Source organism: Medicago truncatula, chromosome 8 (assembly GCF_003473485.1).
Source record: "Medicago truncatula cultivar Jemalong A17 chromosome 8, MtrunA17r5.0-ANR, whole genome shotgun sequence".
NCBI classification, from domain to species: domain Eukaryota; kingdom Viridiplantae; phylum Streptophyta; class Magnoliopsida; order Fabales; family Fabaceae; genus Medicago; species Medicago truncatula.
In genome coordinates this window covers 22400408-22421356 of record NC_053049.1, presented here as the reverse complement: position 1 = coordinate 22421356, position 20949 = coordinate 22400408, and the positions used below count along the sequence as shown (strand labels likewise).

At 39.8% G+C, this 20949-nt stretch overlaps 1 non-coding gene across 1 annotated transcript; it reads left to right on the top strand.

Annotated features, from left to right (window-relative positions):
- The first annotated feature begins 11016 nt into the window (after positions 1-11016).
- LOC120577805 (small nucleolar RNA R71) lies at positions 11017-11123 on the top strand. The gene has a single exon (XR_005643785.1). It is a non-coding gene; the product is annotated as a small nucleolar RNA R71 (small nucleolar RNA).
- The last annotated feature ends 9826 nt before the right edge of the window (positions 11124-20949 follow it).

The window sequence follows — 20949 nt, the reverse complement described above, 5'->3', positions numbered from 1 at the left end:
AACTGTTTTGGATTACGTTTTATGTGATATCCCGTTGTTTACGATGCTTACTCTGATAAATGTTTTAAGAAATTTGTATATTGGGAAAACGGGGTGTTACAGTTACCATTAAAGCTAGAACGTGTTCCTTAAAATACCTACTCATACACTTACTCAAGGATTTCAACTAGGTGTTTTTCTCATTGGAGAATTTATTTCACAGTAAAATTTGATATAGGTATAGCAAGAATTTATTTCAAAGCAGGTCGATCCGTCCGGTCAATTAGAGAGTCGTGTCGAGTCTTAGTAATATTTATATTACTATCTTATGTTGTTGTTGCTACTTTTGTAGAATCTCGGAAATGGCTGGAAGAAACGATGCTGCGTTAGCTGCTGCTCTACAAGCTGTTGCCCAAGCTGTTGGATAACAACCTAACGTGAATGCTGGTGCAAATGCTGAAGCTAGGATGTTGGAGACGTTCATGAAGAAGAACCCTCCGACTTTCAAAGGACGTTATGACCCTGATGGAGCCCAGACGTGGCTTAAGGAGATTGAGAGGATTTTCCGGGTTATGCAGTGCACGGAGGATCAGAAAGTGCGATTTGGTACTCATCAGCTGGCCGAGGAAGCTGATGACTGGTGGGTTGCTCTTCTGCCTACCCTTGGGCAGGAGGGAGCTGTTGTGACTTGGGCTGTTTTCAGGAGAGAGTTCCTGAGAAGATACTTTCCGGAAGATGTTCGCGGGAAGAAAGAGATCGAATTCCTTGAGCTGAAGCAAGGAAATATGTCCGTGACAGAGTATGCTGCCAAGTTCGTGGAGCTGTCTAAGTTCTATCCGCACTATACTGCAGAGAATGCTGAGTTCTCGAGATGCATCAAGTTCGAGAACGGTTTGAGGCCCGACATTAAGAGGGCGATTGGGTACCAACAGCTGAGAGTTTTTCAGGATTTGGTTAATAGCTGCAGGATCTACGAAGAGGATACGAAGGCTCACTACAAGGTAGTGAATGAAAGGAAGGGCAAGGGACAACAGAGTCGTCCTAAGCCGTACAGTGCCCCCGCTGACAAAGGGAAACAGAAGATGGTCGATGTTAGGCGGCCTAAGAGGAAGGATGCTGCAGAGATTGTGTGCTTCAATTGTGGTGAGAAAGGCCACAAGAGCAACGCCTGTTCTGAGGAAATCAAGAAGTGTGTCCGGTGTGGTAAGAAGGTCCGGTGTGGTAAGAAGGGTCATGTGGTGGCTGATTGCAACCGTACAGACATTGTTTGCTTTAATTGCAACGGAGAGGGTCACATTAGTTCACAGTGTACTCAGCCTAAGAGGGCGCCGACTACTGGTAGGGTCTTTGCTTTGACTGGGACTCAGACAGAGAATGAGGATCGTTTGATCAGAGGTACTTGCTATATTAATAATACTCCTTTAGTTGCTATTATTGATACTGGTGCTACGCATTGTTTTATTGCTTTCGATTGTGTTTCTGCTTTGGGTCTTGATTTGTCTGATATGAATGGAGAGATGGTTGTCGAAACTCCAGCTAAGGGTTCGGTGACTACTTCTCTCGTATGTTTGAAATGTCCTTTGTCTATGTTTGGTCGTGATTTTGAAATGGATTTAGTTTGTCTACCTTTGAGAGTTATGGATGTGATTTTGGGTATGAACTGGTTAGAGTACAACCACGTTCTTATTAATTGTTTTAGCAAGACAGTGCATTTCTCTTCCGTCGAAGAGGAAAGTGGTGCAGAGTTTTTATCTACTAAGCAGCTGAAGCAACTGGAACGCGACGGTATCTTGATGTTTTCGTTAATGGCTACTTTATCTATTGAGAATCAAGCAGTGATTGATAGGTTACCGGTGGTGTGTGAATTTCCTGAAGTTTTTCCAGATGAGATTCCTGATGTGCCTCCAGAGAGAGAAGTTGAGTTTTCTATTGATCTTGTTCCTGGAACGAAGCCGGTCTCGATGGCACCTTATCGTATGTCTGCTTCTGAGTTATCTGAGTTGAAGAAACAGTTGGAAGACTTGCTTGAGAAGAAGTTTGTTAGACCAAGTGTTTCACCTTGGGGAGCGCCGGTTTTGTTAGTAAAGAAGAAAGATGGTAGTATGCGGTTGTGTATTGATTATCAACAGTTGAACAAGGTAACTATCAAGAATAGGTATCCACTTCCGAGAATTGATGATTTGATGGATCAGCTAGTGGGTGCACGAGTTTTCAGCAAGATTGATTTGAGATCAGGTTATCACCAGATTAAAGTAAAGGATGAAGATATGCAGAAGACAGCTTTCAGAACGCGTTATGGTCACTATGAATATAAAGTTATGCCTTTCGGTGTGACCAATGCACCTGGAGTGTTTATGGAGTATATGAATCGCATCTTCCATGCATTTTTGGATCGGTTTGTGGTTGTGTTTATCGACGATATTTTGATCTACTCCAAGACTGAAGAAGAACATGCTGAGCATCTGAAGATTGTCTTACAAGTGTTGAAAGAGAAGAAACTTTATGCTAAATTGTCTAAGTGTGAATTCTGGTTGAAAGAAGTGAGTTTTCTAGGCCATGTTATTTCTGGTGATGGAATTGCAGTGGATCCGTCTAAAGTTGAAGCGGTATCACAGTGGAAGACTCCTAAGTCAGTTACTGAGATTAGAAGTTTCTTGGGTTTAGCTGGTTACTATAGAAGGTTTATTGAAGGGTTTTCTAAGTTAGCTCTTCCGCTTACACAGTTGACTTGTAAAGGTAAAACTTTTGTGTGGGACGTTCATTGTGAGAAAAGTTTCGGTGAATTGAAGAAGCGTTTGACGACTGCTCCAGTGTTAATTTTGCCGAAGTCAGATGAACCTTTTGTGGTTTATTGTGATGCGTCCAAGTTGGGTTTAGGAGGTGTACTTATGCAAGAAGGTAAAGTGGTAGCTTATGCTTCAAGACAGTTGAGAATTCATGAGAAGAATTATCCTACGCATGATCTCGAGTTGGCGGCCGTAGTCTTTGTATTGAAGATATGGAGACATTACTTGTATGGTTCGAGATTTGAAGTGTTTAGTGATCACAAGAGTTTGAAGTATTTGTTCGATCAGAAGGAATTGAATATGAGGCAGCGAAGATGGCTCGAATTGTTGAAGGATTATGACTTTGGTTTGAATTATCATCCAGGTAAAGCTAATGTTGTTGCAGATGCCTTGAGTAGGAAGACATTGCATATGTCCGCCATGATGGTCAGAGAGTTCGAATTGCTTGAACAGTTTAGAGATATGAGTTTGGTTTGCGAATGGTCACCTCAGAGTGTGAAACTGGGTATGCTGAAGATTGATAGTGAATTTCTGAAAAGTATCAAGGAAGCACAGAAAGTTGATGTAAAGTTTGTGGACTTGTTGGTTGCTAGAGATCAGACTGAAGACAGTGATTTTAAAATCGATGATCAAGGTGTGTTGAGATTCCGAGGAAGAATTTGTATCCCAGACAATGAAGAGATTAAGAAGATGATTCTTGAAGAGAGTCATAGAAGTAGCTTGAGTATTCATCCGGGAGCTACGAAGATGTATCATGATCTAAAGAAGATTTTCTGGTGGTCTGGTTTGAAACGAGATGTGGCACAGTTTGTGTATTCCTGTTTAGTTTGTCAGAAGTCGAAAGTTGAGCATCAGAAACCTGCTGGGATGATGGTACCTTTAGACGTGCCAGAATGGAAATGGGATAGTATATCGATGGATTTTGTGACGAGTTTGCCGAATACTCCGAGAGGGAGCGACGCAATTTGGGTTATTGTTGATCGGTTGACGAAGTCAGCTCATTTCCTACCTATTAATATTAGCTTCCCTGTTGCCTAGTTGGCAGAGATTTACATCAAAGAGATTGTGAAGCTGCATGGTGTTCCTTCGAGCATTGTATCAGATAGAGATCCAAGATTTACTTCTAGATTTTGGAAAAGTTTGCAAGAGGCTTTGGGTTCGAAGTTGAGATTGAGTTCGGCGTATCATCCACAGACAGATGGTCAGTTGGAGAGGACAATTCAGTCGCTAGAGGATTTGTTGAGAATTTGTGTTCTTGAGCAAGGAGGAACTTGGGATAGTCATCTTCCGTTGATCGAGTTCACTTATAATAATAGTTATCATTCTAGTATTGGAATGGCACCGTTCGAGGCTTTGTATGGTCGGAGATGCAGAACTCCGTTGTGTTGGTTTGAATCAGGAGAAAGAGTGGTCTTAGGACCAGAGATTGTTCAGCAAACTACTGAGAAAGTTCAGATGATCCAGGAGAAAATGAAGGCGTCGCAGAGTCGACAAAAGAGTTATCATGATAAGCGTAGAAAAGATCTTGAATTTCAGGAAGGAGACCACGTGTTTTTGAGAGTCACTCCTATGACTGGTGTAGGACGTGCTTTGAAGTCAAAGAAGTTGACCCCGAAGTTCATTGGTCCGTATCAGATATTGGAAAGAGTTGGAACGGTGGCTTACCGAGTGGGTTTACCGCCGCATCTTGCGAATTTGCACAACGTTTTCCATGTGTCGCAACTTCGAAAGTATGTTCCGGATCCATCTCATGTAATCCAAAGCGACGATGTGCAAATTAGAGACAACCTTACGGTAGAGACTTTACCGTTGAGGATTGATGATCGTAAAGTGAAGACGTTGAGAGGCAAGGAGATACCTCTCGTGAGAGTCGTTTGGTCGGGAGCGACTGGTGAAAGCTTGACGTGGGAGCTTGAGAGTAAGATGCTGGAGTCTTATCCAGAGTTGTTTGCTTGAGGTAAATTTTCGAGGACGAAAATCGTTTAAGTGGGGGAGAGTTGTAACGCCCACTTTCGTTTAATCGTTGATTTAATTGAGTTTAGGCAATTATATTATAATTATATAGTATATGCATGATTTTGGTATGTTTTGATGATTTGATTGATGACGTGATAAGTTATGAGTTTTGGAGGATTTGATTATGATATGAGATTTATTTTATTGTTAAATAAAATAAAGATTTGAAAATAATATAAAATATTTAGTTGAGGGCTGTTTTGATATTTTAGATAGTTTTGGGGGTGAAAGTGAGATAAGGTAAGTAATTAGGAAGAGATATAAATAGGAGAGGACCTAATATTTTAGAAACTCATTGTACGTGAAAACTTTTGGAAAAGGAAGAAAAAGCTTAGAGAGGAGCAAGAGACCAAGAGGGCTGCGATTTTCTTCATAACCAGGTAAGGGTGGGACTAATAATTCAGTAACATTAATCTCTGTAATTCTGATGATTAGTTGACAAAGTTAGGATTGATTTAGAGAAGTTTTGGAATTAGGTCAAAACCCTAAAATTTGAGAATAAACGGTAAAACTTGTTTAGATTGATGAAAGAACCGTCCTTTAACCTTAGAATATGTTTAGGAAGAATTCTGGAATCAAAACCAAGCTTAGAACCATGCGAATCGACGGATTTTGGTGTTTTTAGGAAGCCTGGCCGTAGCGAAATTCATCGCTCGCCACGGCGAGCTATGATCCTCGCCTCGCGAGGGATGAAGTTCATCGCTCGCCACGCGAGCCTTTTCCCTTCGCCTCGCGAGTTGTTTGGTGCAACTCGCCATGGCGAGCAAACCTTCCTCGCCTCGCGAGCTTAGGCAGAGTGCATGTCATATTTTGTAGTTTCGACTTTTTAGTTGGACCTTGAGTGCCTTTAAGTGCCTAAACATACCTAGAGATGATTAGGAATGATTTTAGGACAGGATTGAACCCAAAACAACATTAGTTGGGAATCTGAGTGGTACTCGCCATGGTGAGTAAGAACTCTCGCCTCGCGAGCAAGTCCAGAATGTAGCTGTTTGAGTGGTTGTGCGATCTGTGTCGCACCTTTTGATCAAGAGTGAACCCCTAATTGGTAATGAGACCTTATGATAACGTTTAATGCAGTCTGTAAAGCTAGTAAGATATGTTGATATTAATTGAGCATGATTAATGTATTATGCAATATGTGAGATATAATGAAACGATTATGATTCTATTGAATTGCTGTTGATATATTGATATCTCCCTGCTGATATGTGACTTGACTATGCTGCTGCTGTTATTTAACTGAGTATGCAATGTTTATTTATGAATATAATGAAAATGATGACGTTTCGCTTCAAGTTATTGAATGCACATGATTACGATGTTTTGTTGTTAAGAGTCCATGCGTAGCATATCATTGAGCTTAGTCCTCACCATGTTTTATTAGGAGCTTTGTCCTCCGCACGATTATTAGGAGCTTTGTCCTCCGCACGATTAAAGTATATTTATACTTATGATGACGATTGGTACCACATGCATATACGGAGTCTAGGAGCATTGTCACATTGTCATGTCTATTATGCTATGTTGATGATGATTGATTATGTGATTACGTGATAACGTTATATTGTTGAAGATGATTAATTATGTGATTACGTGATAAATGCTTATTAAGGATACAATGATGATTATGTTTTAAATTGATTATGATCAAGATTAATTAGGATGTTAATTCATGATTCTCTATTGCATTGATTAATGTTATTCTGTTATGAAATCTCACCCCTTCTGTTTGAATGTTACCTCGACCGTGGGTAACGTGCAGGTGATCGTGCTTAGTGTGCTGATTTCGTCGTGAGTGGCCTTGCCTTCACTGTGTCGTCTAGGTCGCTCTGATACGTAACGGGATGGGGCTTTATGATTATGCATGCTTCATTCTCTTACGTGACTATCATGTTTATGTTTTATGATGTTGAACATTTATTATGTTTTGTTAAGTTGATTTAACTCATTTGAGATATTTTGATGGGGCCTACGTGCCAAACTGATTTATGGATTATGAACTAAATTCCGCTGCAATGTTTACGACTATTTGGTTAAATCATTATTTAACTGTTTTGGATTACGTTTTATGTGATATCCCGTTGTTTACGATGCTTACTCTGATAAATGTTTTAAGAAATTTGTATATTGGGAAAACGGGGTGTTACAGTTACCATTAAAGCTAGAACGTGTTCCTTAAAATACCTACTCATACACTTACTCAAGGATTTCAACTAGGTGTTTTTCTCATTGGAGAATTTATTTCACAGTAAAATTTGATATAGGTATAGCAAGAATACTTATAACACAAGAAATCACTTTCATGTACAAGAAACGTCCATTGAAGAGACAACAAAAAATTATGTCATAATAAAACAATAAAAATAAGCTGCTTATTCATGCCTTTTACAATAAAACAAAGCAAAAGAATAAAGTTCAAGCGAGTTTGGAAACACTACGACTAAAGACACTTTATTAGGCTCCCCCCACACTTAGGAGAAGCATTGTCCTCAATGATTCAAGATAGTAGAAAATAAAAGAGAAGGAGAAGAAGAGGAAAGAGAAGAAGAAGAAGGGGAAGGAAGAGGATGAGAAAGAAGGGAAGAGAGGAAGAGGAAAGCTCACATTTTTATCATTGAGGTCCATATGGAGGACCTTGGAGGTGAAAGTGGTGCATCATGTTCCGAAGCAATTGGTTGTTTTCTTCGGATATGCGGTTGCCCCGTTGGACATCATTCCTTATTCCCATTAATTCAACACCTTGCCTTTGTTGCTCGGTGTTTATCCTCTCGACCTCGGTATGCATCCATGCCCATCTTGCATTTTCATTTGTTTCACCTTCATCATGGTCATGGTGTTCCTCATCATGGTGCAATTGTGCACCTTCCTCTTCGTGGTGCAAGTGTGCACCTTCCGCTTCTTGGTGCAAGTGTGCACCGTCTGCCTCTTCATTATGCTGCTCTATGTGCACCTGTGGGTCATCATTAACATACAACAAATTTTCTTCCACCTCGATGTTAGTCCGAGATGGGTTAGGCAATAATATCAAAATAGGTACATTAAGCTTGAGCGTATAAACAAAGGGGATTCGAGTTTTAATGAAATTCATAGAGATAAGGGTTTCTATGTTCAGCCTATTGTTTCCCTCAATCTTGTTTAGCCCTTGGTCTTCACTCACACCTAACTGCCTAGCTATGTATTTTATGATACCACCAACTACGATTTCTCCCCTACTATCGGACCTATTTCCTATAAGGGAAAGGTAGTCAAGCAAGTAAAAGCAAGTGTTAACGGGTTAGTTGTGTAGCATAGCCCATAACATGAAGAGTTCATCGTTCCTAGTGTTCCCTAGTTCAGTCCTTCCCCTAATAGTGCAAGCCATAACCCTTTGAAGGTACCAAAGTACGGGGTTGTGAATGTTGCTAGCTTTGTTGGCACGTGTGTTAAACTGGTCAAGACCTGTAATTCGCTCCCAAAAGGCAGCGGGTTGATAGTCAACCGGCTTTAAATTTTGATCCCAAGAGTCGTGGATGAACCCCGCGTTTGCGAAGCCCATCTCATCACAGAAGTGTTGAAGAGACATCTCATAATTAATATTCATAAGCCGGAAAGAAACTCTATGGTTAGGGTTATCAAAATTCAACCTATCTTTCGTAAAAACAATAGAACTTAAAAATTCATAGGTGAAATTCTCATACCCTCTCATAGGTTTCAACATATCAACCCATCCTAACCTTTCTAGCAGATTAAACACATTATCTTTAATTCCTAGCTTATTCAAGTCATGGTTATCAGGGTACCTGCAAGGATGTAAAGGTTTAGAGATTAGAATTTTGTACCTATCTCTTTGCTTGTTGTCCCTGAAGGTGATGCCATGATTCTTGGCTTGTGTTTTCTTCTTTGGAGGAGGTCCCCCTGATGAGCTTGCAACTTCTTTTTCACTTCTCTTCGAAGTCATTGCCTTGACCTTGCTTTTGGTGTGGTGGCGGTGACGGTTTGTCCTTGGGTTGTTTTGGTGGAAAAGGTTGGTTTAGTGATGTGGTGAAGGTGTAAGTGTGTTTTAGGGGTTGGGTTATGGGGATTGGGGAAGAATTTCTGGTTTTTGGGTTAGGTTAGGAGGGGTTACGAATTTGGGTGATGTTGGTTTGGATGGATGAAAGTTGTTTCTAAGTGGGGGTTTATGATCGAAATGGAGTTTTAGGGTTTTGTGGTTATGGAGGTTTTAGAGAGAAGTTTGAAGGTGGAGAGATGTTTATGGTAGGGAAAGAGGGAAGAAAAAGGCCAAAAGGTGTGGTTATACCTACCTGATATCGAGCACGGCCGTGCCAACCTTGGCACGGGCCGTGCCAACTTTCTGGAATGAAGGCAAGTTTTGGTTTGTCAAGGTTTGGCACGGCCGTGCCAGTGTGAGCACGGGCCGTGCCAGTGTGAGCACGGGCCGTGCCAGTGTGAGCACGGGCCGTGCCAAGGTTCTGGAGGACGAGGCTTCAAAATTTTCTGTTTTCTTGAATCCGACTCGGACAATTAACTACAAAATACTTAAAATAACAAAAACAAAGCAAAACAAAAGCAGTTAAATGCGTGGGTTGCCTCCCACGAAGCGCTTCTTTATAGTCATTAGCTTGACGTTAAAGAAAGTGTCCATTAGAAAGGGTCAAAGATGTTGTATTGTGTAGATGACGCTAAAAAGCGTTCTTTCACATCATGTTCTTTGACCATATTGCAATAATAAAGGGCGGGACCTTCCTTAATGTTTTCAAACTCAAATCCTACCATGTCTTCACTCACTTGAAAAACTATCCTACCGCTCTTAACATCAACTATAGCACCCGCAGTGGCGAGGAAGGGTCTTCCTAGGATCATAGGGCAATCATGGTCTTCCTCGATGTCAACAACCACAAAGTCAGTTGGGATGTATATCCCTTCTACCTTAACGGGGATGTCTTCAACATATCCAGCTATCGGGATAACAGAACGGTCGGCCAACTTTAATATCTCGGTAGGTTTCAACTCTCCTATTCCCATCTTTTTAAAGAGGGATAGAGGCAACAAACTAACACTGGCTCCTAAGTCGCACAAGGCTTTGTCAACGGTTTCCTTCCCTATCACACAAGGGATGGCAAAACTACCTGGATCTCTAAGCTTTTGGGGTTGCTTCTTGACGATTGCACTACTTTCCCTAGTTAAAGCTACTGTCTCTTTGTGGTCTATAGCCTTTTTCTTTGAAAAAATTTCTTTTAAAAACTTGGCGTATAGAGGCATACGAGACAAAGCTTCAGCAAAGGGAATCTTAATGCAAATCCTCTTAAGTATGTTTAAGAATTTAGCGAATTGAGCCTCCAAGTTGAGCTTAGTAAGCCTTAATGGGTTAAGGGCCTTGTTCTTATCAAGCGGTTTCTCATCTTTCTCACCAAATAGCTTAGCACTCTCTCCCTTAATTCTTTTGGCTTTAGTAACGGTCTCTTCTAACTTACTGGCCCCAAGAGATATAGCATTGACATGTGCTTTGGGGTTTGTTTCAGGTTGATCAGGAAAGACTCCTGGTGTTTGAGAAGAGGTGGCCACTTGTTGGGCCACTTGGGAGATTTGGGTCTCAAGCATTTTGGTGTGTGTGGCGATAGAATCGACCTTGGTAGTGAGTTTGGAGAGGGAGTCGTTCAGAAATCCTGTTTGGTTTTTTAGTTCTTGAAGATTTTTATTTTGATTAGCTATGCAATTTTCCAACAAAATCTCCAAACTTGATTTCTGAGCCACTCTCTAGTTGTTTGTATAGCCAGGTGGTGCTGCTTGTCCATAGGAACCTTGAGGATTTTTGTAAAAATTTTGATTTGGCCTCATTCCTTGGTTATATTGAGCGTAATTCAGTTGCTCAATATTGGCAGCACTACCTAACTGACAATCAACACCGATATGACCGGATATACCACAGATTTCACAAGGAGGGGATGCAGAAGAAGGTGTGACAGCATTAACATTAAGTTTTTCAAATTTTTGGGTTAATGCCTCAACCTTAGCAGCAAGGTGGTTATATTCAGAGACTTCGTATATACCTACCTCTTTCTTAGAGGGAGTAGGAGCGGTGACGGCTCTCTCGTTGGTCCATTGGTAGTGATTCTGAGCCATGTCTTCAATCAAGGCATAAGCGTCCGTATAGTTTTTGTTCATTAGAGCTCCACCTGCAGCTGCATCAACAGACATCTTAGTGGTATATGACAAGCCATTATAAAACGTGTGGACTATAAGCCACTTTTCCAAGCTATGGTGGGGACAAAGTCTAAGCATTTCCTTGAAACGCTCCCACGCTTCATAGAGAGACTCCCCATCTTTTTGATTGAACCGCGTGATTTGATCTCTAAGTTTAGCGGTTTTAGATGGGGGGAAAATTCGGGCAAGGAATGCTCGCCTCATATCGTCCCATGAAGTGATGGAACCGACTTCTAGGGAATGGAACCAAGCGCTAGCTCTATCCCTTAAGGAAAACGGAAAGAGATGAAGTCTTACGGCTTCTTGGTTCTCTTTTATGGTGCCACTGAGTCTAAGGAAGGAAGAAATATGGAGATTTGGATCCTCAGTGGGTGATCCAGAACACTGATTTTGCTGCACCAAATTGAGTAGTGCAGGCTTGATCTCTAACAACCAAGCCTATTTCGCTGACTTGATTGTTATTAGTTCCCTTGAAGATGGAAACTATATGTCTCAAAGATTGCAAAGCCTATTTCGCTGACTTTGCAATCCTTGTCTAAATTCACTTGTTCGAATATCAAAGCTCCACTTTCGTTTTATGAATTGATATTTGGGATAATGGATAAACAATTATCAAACCCTCCACTTTCGTTTCCACAGTTTAATAATAGTTGATCCATGTTAAAACGGTGAATTTAGATAGGAAATTAGGGTTACATAAGATTAAGGCTTAGAGCTTGGTTTGATTAGGATTATGTCATTTAGACTTATCCAACAATCCCAAGACAAGGAGAAGTCTACTCACTCATGTTCATCGTAGACATGGGGGAGAAGAGAGAAAGCATAAAGGTAAATGACAAGAAAATAAAGGAAAAGAAAAGAACTTTAATTAGAAAAGCAATTGTCACTTATTGAATTCCAAGTAAAGATGAATATTTGTGATGGATGGCTACTCTATTTATAGCATTCACTCGACTTAAAATCTAAGGTATTACATTCAAGCTAAAAATAGAGTAGCTTAAAATCTAAGCAAAAGCAGCAAAAGGCACTCTGGATGATGGCACGGCCGTGCCAAGGCTAGCACGGGCCGTGCTAAGCTTCTGACTGAGGGGAGACATATTTTTGCCTCTCAATCTTCATATTTTTGTATCCAATCGGCTCCAAGTCCCTTTCTTTTGCTCCAAGACTCAATCCATCCAATATTCATTCCTGAAATAAAATAAAATGCAATTTAAAGTAAACTATCCTAAAAAGGAAATAATGCTAATATAAAATAAAATAAAATCTAATTAAAACTAAACTAAAAAGCATATAAAAGTAAGCAATAAATGACTCATCAGTTGGTAAGCAGCTGCAGGATATATGAGGAGGACACAAAAGCTCATTACTAGATAATGAGTGAGAGGAGGGGTAAGGGATAACAGAATCGTCCTAAACCTTACAGTGCTCCTGCTGACAAAGGGAAACAGAAGATGAATGATGACAGGAGGCCCAAGAGGAAAGATGCTCCTGCTGAGATTGTTTGTTATAAGTGTGGTGAAAAAGGCCACAAGAGCAATGCTTGTGGTAGAGATTAGAGGAAGTGTTTTAGGTGTGGTCAGAAAGGACACAGACTAGCTGAATGTAAGCATGGGGACATTGTCTGCTACAACTGCAACGAAGAAGGTCATATCAGTTCGCAGTGTACTCAGCCGAAGAAGGCTAGGACCGGTGGGAAAGTGTTTGCATTGACTGGTACGCAGACCACTAATGAGGACCGACTTATCAGAGGTACTTGTTTCTTTAACAGTACTCCTTTAATTGCTATTATAGATATTGGTGCTACTCATTGTTTCATTGATATTGAATGTGCATATAAGTTGGGTTTGGTTGTATCTGATATGAAAGGGGTAATGGTTGTTGAAACTCCAGCTAAGGGTTCAGTAACTACTTCTCTTGTTTGTTTGAGTTGTCCGTTGTCTATGTTTGGTAGAGACTTTGTGGTTGATTTAGTTTGTTTGCCGTTGTCGGGTATATTTTTGGAATGAATTGGTTAGAGTATAACCGAGTTCATATCAACTGCTTTAGTAAGACGGTGCATTTTTCTTCTGCTGAAGAAGAAGGTGAAGTTGAGTTCTTGTCTACAAAACAGATGAAACAGCTAGAACGTGATGGAATTTTGATGTTTTCTCTGATGGCTTATTTATCCGTAGAAAACCAAGCTGTGATTGACAGGTTGCCAGTGGTGAAAGAATTTTCAGAAGTGTTTCCTGATGAGATTCCTGATGTGCCACCAGAGAGGGAAGTTGAATTTTCAATTGACCTTGTTCTAGGAACAAAGCCGGTGTCGATGGCACCATACCGTATGTCAACTTATGAGTTAGCTGAATTGAAGAAACAGTTGGAGGATTTGCTTGATAACAAGTTTGTAAGACCAAGTGTTTCACCTTGGGGAGCGCCGGTGTTGTTGGTTAAGAAGAAGGATGGTAGTATGAGGTTGTGCATTGATTACCGTCAATTTAACAAAGTTACGATAAAGAATAGGTATCCACTTCCGAGAATTGATGACTTGATGGATCAGTTAGTGGGTGCAAAGGTGTTCAGTAAGATTGACTTGAGGTCTGGTTACCATCAGATAAAGGTGAAAGATGAGGATATGCAGAAGACGGCCTTTAGGAGACGATATGGACATTACGAATACAAGTTGATGCCTTTCAGTGTTACTAATGCGCCTGGGGTATTTATGGAATATATGAACCGAATTTTCCATGCTTTTCTGGTTAAATTTGTGGTGGTGTTTATTGATGATATTCTGATTTATTCTAAGACTGAAGAGGAGCATGCAGAGCATCTGAAGATTATATTGCAAGTCTTGAAAGAAAAGAAGTTGTATGCAAAGCTGTCAAAGTGTGAGTTCTGGTTAAGTGAAGTGAGTTTTCTGGGTCACATTATTTCTGGTATTGGTATTGCAGTTGATCCATCGAAAGTTGATGCAGTATCACAATGGGAGACTCCGAAGTCAGTAACTGAAATCAGAAGCTTTTTGGGTTTGGCTGGTTATTACCGCAGGTTTATTGAAGGATTTTCGAAGTTGGCACTTCCGTTGACTCAGTTGACCTGTAAAGGTAAATCTTTTGTGTGGGATGCTCAGTGTGAGAGTAGTTTCAAGGAGTTGAAGCGAAGATTGATGACTGCTCCTCTTTTTATTTTGCCTAAACTAGAAGAACCGTTTGTGGTTTATTGTGATGCGTCTAAGCTGGGTTTAGGTGGTGTTTTGATGCAAGATGGTAAGGTGGTAGCATATGCTTCTATGCAGTTGAGGATACATGAGAAGAATTATCCTACGCATGATCTGGAGTTGGCTGTTGTGGTGTTTGTTTTAAAAATTTGGAGGCATTATTTGTACGGTTCCAGATTTGAGGTGTTCAGTGATCATAAAAGCTTAAAATATTTATTTGATCAGAAGGAATTGAACATGAGGTAGAGAAGATGGTTAGAGCTGCTGAAGGATTATGATTTTGGCTTGAATTACCATCTTGGTAAAGCCAATGTGGTTGCTGATGCGTTGAGCAGCAAAACATTACATATGTCTGCTTTGATGGTGAAGGAATTCGAATTGTTAGAATAGTCTAGAGACTTGAGCCTTGTTTGTGAGTTGACACCTCAGAGTGTTCAGTTGGGGATGTTGCGGATTAATAGTGATTTCTTGAACAGTATCCGAGACGCTCAGCAGGTAGATTTGAAGTTTGTTGATTTGATGACTACTGGTAATGACACTGAGGATAGTGACTTCAAGGTCGATGATCAGGGTGTTCTGAGGTTCAGAGGAAGAATTTGTATTCCTGACAATGATGATTTGAAGAAGTTGATTCTAGAAGAGAGTCACAAGAGTAGTTTGAGTATTCACCCGGGGGCTACAAAAATGTACCGTGATCTGAAGAAACTGTTTTGGTGGTCCGGTTTGAAACGTGACGTTGCTCAGTTTGTGTATGCATGTTTGACTTGTCAGAAGTCTAAAGTTGAACATCAGAAGCCTGCAGGGTTGTTGACACCGTTGGATGTACCGGAGTGGAAGTGGGACAGTATTTCTATGGATTTCGTGACAAGTTTACCAAACACTCCGAGAGGGCATGATGCCATTTGGGTTGCTATCGACCGGTTGACGAAGTCGGCACATTTCATTCCTATTAATGTCAGTTACCCGGTAGCACAGTTGGTAGAGATTTATGTTCATAGCATTGTGAAGCTGCACGGTGTACCGTCGAGTATTTCGTCGGATAGGGATCCGAGGTTCACCTCTAGGTTCTGGAAGAGTTTGCAGGATGATTTGGGTTCGAAGTTGAGGTTGAGTTCGACTTATCATCCTCAGACAGATGGTCAGTCGGAGAGGACGATCCAATCATTGGAAGATTTGTTGAGGGTATGTGTGCTTGAGCAAGGTGGAGCTTGGGATAATCACCTACCGTTGATAGAGTTCATATATAACAACAGCTATCATTCGAGTATTGGTATGGCACCGTTCGAAGCTTTGTATGGTCGGAGGTGCAGGACTCCTCTATGTTGGTTTGAGTCAGGAGAGAGTGTGGTGTTGGGACCGGACTTGGTTCATGAGACTACTGAGAAATTCAAGATGATAAGGGAAAAGATGAAAGCTTTGCAGAGTCGACAGAAGAGTTACCATGACAAGCGAAGAAAGGCCCTAGAGTTTCAGGAGGGTGATCATGTTTTCCTGAGGGTCACTCCTATGATGGGTGTAGGACGTGCATTGAAGTCGAGGAAGTTGACTCCAAAGTTCATTGGTCCGTATTAGATTTCAGAGAGGGTTGGAACGGTGGCTTATAGAGTTGGTTTGCCACCACATCTTTCGAACTTGCATGATGTGTTTCATGTGTCGCAGCTTCGAAAGTATGTAGCGGATCCTTCACATGTGATTCCAAGAGATGATGTGCAGGTTAGAGGCAACCTGACTGTTGAGACATTACCGTTGAGAATTGATGATCGAAAGGTGAAGTCCTTGAGAGGTAAAGAGATACCTCTTGTGAGAGTCGTTTGGGGTGGAGCGACTGGTGAAATTTTGACTTGGGAGTCATACCCGGAGTTGTTTGCTTGAGGTAAGATTTCGAGGATGAAATTCTATAATTTGGGGAGAGTTGTAACGCTCTAGTAGTTGTTTTATTTATTTTAATTTATTTAGAGTATATTATATGATTTTAATTAATTTTGGTGATTTATGTGATGTGTTGTATTTTATTATATAGTTTATTTTATAATAATTAGACTAAGTGAGAAATTAATATTATTTTGGAGTTTGGGGAGTTAATTAATATTTAATAGAATTAAGGGAGAGTTATATGAAAATAAGGGGAGTTAAGTAAATGGGAAGTTAGGAAAATTGAGGTCAGAAGCTTTTTACGTGAAATTGGGAGAAAGGGGAGAGAAGAGCAAGTAGAGCCAAGAACTATTTTGCTGTGCATTTCTTCTGCAATTTCTAAGGTAAGGGTGAGTTTTACTTCAGTAGTATAGATATGAAATTCTAAATTGAAGTTTAACAGGTTTTTGGTGGAAATTGAGAAATTGGGTGTAAGATGAATTAATGGTTTTTGGGGTAGATATTGCTGTTCTGATGTTAGAATTAGGTTCTAGGTGCATAGAACACTTCATTGCTTATTTGTAAACTAATTTGGGTAGTGAACTGGACGAAAATGGGATTTTGGGGTAAAACCAGTTTTCTGCCCGTACAGAAGTTCATCGTTCGCCAAGGCGAGTGAGCAACTTCATAGCTCGCCTCGCGAGCAGACCAGCTCGCCATGGCGAGTAACCCAGTTGAAAACATGATTTTCAAATTGTTGTTATAAGATGTTTTTGGGATGGTTTAATGTGCCTAAATGATTTTAAAAAGGACTGGAACAAGTTTTAGATTAAAAAGATGAATAGGTAACTTAAAAATGAAGATTTAGTGAGAAAAATGTCAAAACTCCCGAGAGCACCATATTATCACTCGCCTCGAGTTCACCTTGAACTCGCCATGGCGAGCAACCTGTTTTGTGAGTTCGCCATAGCGAGCAGATGTGCTCGCGAGGCGAGCTACCCAGTTTTGTGTGCTGATTGTATTTATATGAATGGTAGTGATTGATGTTGATGTTTTGAGCATGGTTATGTTTAATTGTGCATTATTCTGGATTGTTGGATCACTGTTTGATGATGTTGCTGATGGCTGTAATGTATGCTATATTTATTGAATCATACATGTTGTATAAATTGGAGTCATATGAAGAATGTATGCATGGTCAAGTTGTATGTAGATATACACGAGTGGGTCCATTGCATATGCATAAACAGTGGGAGGACTCATGTCTTGGAGCACTAGTTTTTCACAGTGGTGAGGGCTTCGGTCCTGAAGAATGCTTTAACCATTCAAAAGCGGTGAGGGCTTCGGTCCTGTTTGGTACCACATGCATATCTGCATTTATTGAGGGGTCTTAGTGGTGTTGTCATGTCATGCATGAGTCTCTGTTGTTGGTTGTAGTTGCTATATTGATGATGTTGATTGTTGAGTATATTTTTATACATATATTATGATGGATTGTTTTGATGGTGGGGTTGCTGCTTTGTGAAATATATACCCATATCTACAAGATGATGTATTGATGTTATAGGGTGTTAGATTCAATTGATGATTTTAATATCTATATTTTATTGTTGTGAATCTCACCCCTTCTGCTTGAAAATGTTGCTCTTCCTATGGGTAACTTGCCGGTGATCCTGAGTAGTCGGTGGTGGCTCAAGTGTCGTGTCTAGGGCTCTGATACATTCGGGATGGGTTTTTCTTATTTGCATTTCATTCCTTATGTATCTTATTTTGGAACTTGATGTTATGGCCCTATACTGGTTGATTTATGTTGTTAAGGCTTTATGCCAAGATATTATTTTGGAGGTTTAAACAATTGTTGATGTTTGATGATAATATTCCGCTGCTGATTAAATGTTGACTTCCGTGGATGCTTAATAAATAGATTTTTTATATTCTATTTAAGAAATTTTGATATAGTAGTGTGACATGCCCGTTCGGGTTGAACTCTGATGTGTGTATTTAATTATTATTAATTACTTTTGGGTAACGGGGTGTTACACAAGGTTCAAGGACAATTTCTATCTTTGGGTATCTAAGGAAGAGTCATTTATCTCAATCTGTCTTTTGAGCAAAGAAGAAGAGATCAAGTTGTGGCATCAAAGGTGGGGAAATCTACATCTGAAAGGGATGAAGAAAGCCTTATTTTCAGAAGCTATCAGAGGTCTACCTAATCTAAAGATTGTTGCAGGCAACATATATGGTGAATGTCAAATTGGCAAACAGACAAGAATGTCCCATCCATGGTTGGAACATCAAGCAACCTCTAAAGTTCTTGAACTTCTCTTGTTGTTGTTGATAACTTCTCAAGATGCACTTGGGTGAACTTTATTAGAGAAAAATCAGATACTTTTGATGTATTTAAAGATCTGTGCACAAAACTGCAAAGAGAAAAGGACTGTGGCATTGTGAGAATTAGGAGTGATCGTTGAATTGAATTTGAGAATGCTAAATTTAATGAATATTGCACAGGTGAAGGAATCAAACATGAATTTTCTTCTGCTATAACACCTCAGCAAAATGGTGTTGTGGAAAGAAAGAACAACACTCTTCAAGAATCTGCCAGAGTTATGCTTCATGCTAAACACTTGCCTTATCGTTTTTGGGATGTAGCCATGAACACAACATGTCATATTCACAACAGGGTTACCCTAAGATCTGGAACCTCAACAACTCTCTATAAGTTATGGAAAGGGAGAAAACCTACTGTCAAATATTTCCACGTGTTTGGTAGCAAGTGCTACATCTTGTCTGATAGAGATCACAAAAGGAAGATGGATCCTAAGAATGATGAAGGAATTTTTCTTGGTTACTCTACTAAAAGCAGAGCCTATAGGGTCTTTAATTCCAAAACTGAAATTGTGATGGAATCTATTAATGTAGTGATAGATGATGTGCCTAAAGAAAAGGATTCTTGATGTTGATTCTGATGTTGGAACACCTGTTCAGAAAATAAATGCACCCACCTAGGTGAATGAATCTGAACTTGAGAAAGAAGAAAGTGAAGATACTGAGCAAGATCAAATGTCCACTACTAAGGGTCCCTCTATTACAGTTTAAAAGAATCACCCTCATGACCTAATCATTGTGAATCCTGACCAAGGAATTACAACCAAAAGGTCAGTTGGATTCATTGCCAATTCATGTTTTGTGTCCAAGATTGAACCAAAGAATGTCAAAGAAGCCCTGACTGATGAGTTCTGGATTGAAGCAATGCAAGAAGAACTGAATCAATTCAAAAGGAGTGAAGTGTGGAATTTAGTTCCAAGACCTGAAGGTAAGAATGTGATAGATACCAAGTGGATCTTCAAGAACAAATCTGATGAACATGAAACTGTGATCAGAAATAAGGCAAGACTAGTAGCTCAGGGCTACATGTAACGCCCACTTTCGTTTAATTAATTATTTAATCGAGTTTATGCCATTATATTATATTTTTATAATATATATGTGAGTTTTGTTGAATTAAGAAGATTTAAGTTGATTTGAAAGATTTGACATGTTTTGACAATTTGATAAGATTATGAGACTTATTTTATTGTTAAATAAAATAAGATTTGAAAAGAAAATAAAAATATTTAGTTAAGGGATGTTTTGATATTTTAGATAGTTTGGGGGAGGATAGTGAGATAAGATAAGAAATAGGAAGAGTTATATAAGATAAAGACCTAGTTTTAGAAAAGTTAGTACGTACGACTGTTTTTGAAAAAAAGGGAGAAAAAGCTAAGAGAAGAGAGAACCAAGAGAAGGGCTACGATTTTCTTCATTCAAGGTAAGGGTGAGACTAATAATTCAGTAATGTTAGTTGTTGTAATTCTGATGATTAATAGACAAAGTTAGGATTGATTTAGAAAAGTTTTGGAATTAGGTCAAAACCCTAAAATTGATGATCAAACGGCAAAACTGTGTTAGATTGATGTAGAAACCGTCCTATAACCTTAAAATATGTTTAGGACGAATTCTGAGATTGAAATTAGGCTTAGAACCTTGTTAGATGATGATTTTCGTGTAGAAAGTGCATCATGTCCGAGCCTAAATTCATCGCTCGCCATGGCGAGCTATGAATCTCGCCTCGCGAGTGATGAACTTCATCGCTCGCCACGCGAGCCTTTCCCCTTCGCCTCGCGAGTCCTTTTGGTACAGCTCGCCACGGCGAATAGCCTTACTCGCCATAGCGAGTATGACTAGAGAGCATGTTGATTTTCGAGTTTTTGACTTTTGAGTTGAACCTTAGATACCTTTGAGTACCTTTAGGTGCCTACTAATGATTAGGGAACGAATGGGAATGAGATTGAACCTGGAACATGAAGGTGAGAAAAACACAAGAAGGGGGGGTTGAATTGTGTTTTCTTTTTCTCTCTAAAAATTCTTCTTCTGATAAAACTTCAGAAGCAGTTTGTGAATGCTTCTGATGAAATGATCAGAATCAGATATGCAGCGGAAAAGATCAAAGCAGAGAAAAGAAAAGCAAGACACAAGTAGTTATCCTGGTTCCTTCCACAAATCGGAAGTAGTCCAGTCCCCCTTGCACTTCCAAGGAGATTTCACTATAATCACAAAGATTACAAATGCTCAATACTCTCTAAGTATGAGACTTCTCAAAAAATGCCCAAAGCACACACGCAAGAGTCTTCCAATGCTCAATCACTAAGCAAGAGTCTTCTAATGCTTAAGCACGCAGGCAAGAGGCTTCTGATCAAACAAAAATACAATGAAATAAGTTTGACTTGAACACTTGATATACAATCAGTGGTGTTCACAATACAATACGTTAAAGACTCTAGACTTTTGAATTTCTAAGATGTATCAAATCAGTGCAGAAATTCAGTGTGCTTTGTAGAATCAAATTGACAGAGTTTTGGCGCTTTTTAACTTGTGTATCTCTATCTTCAATCT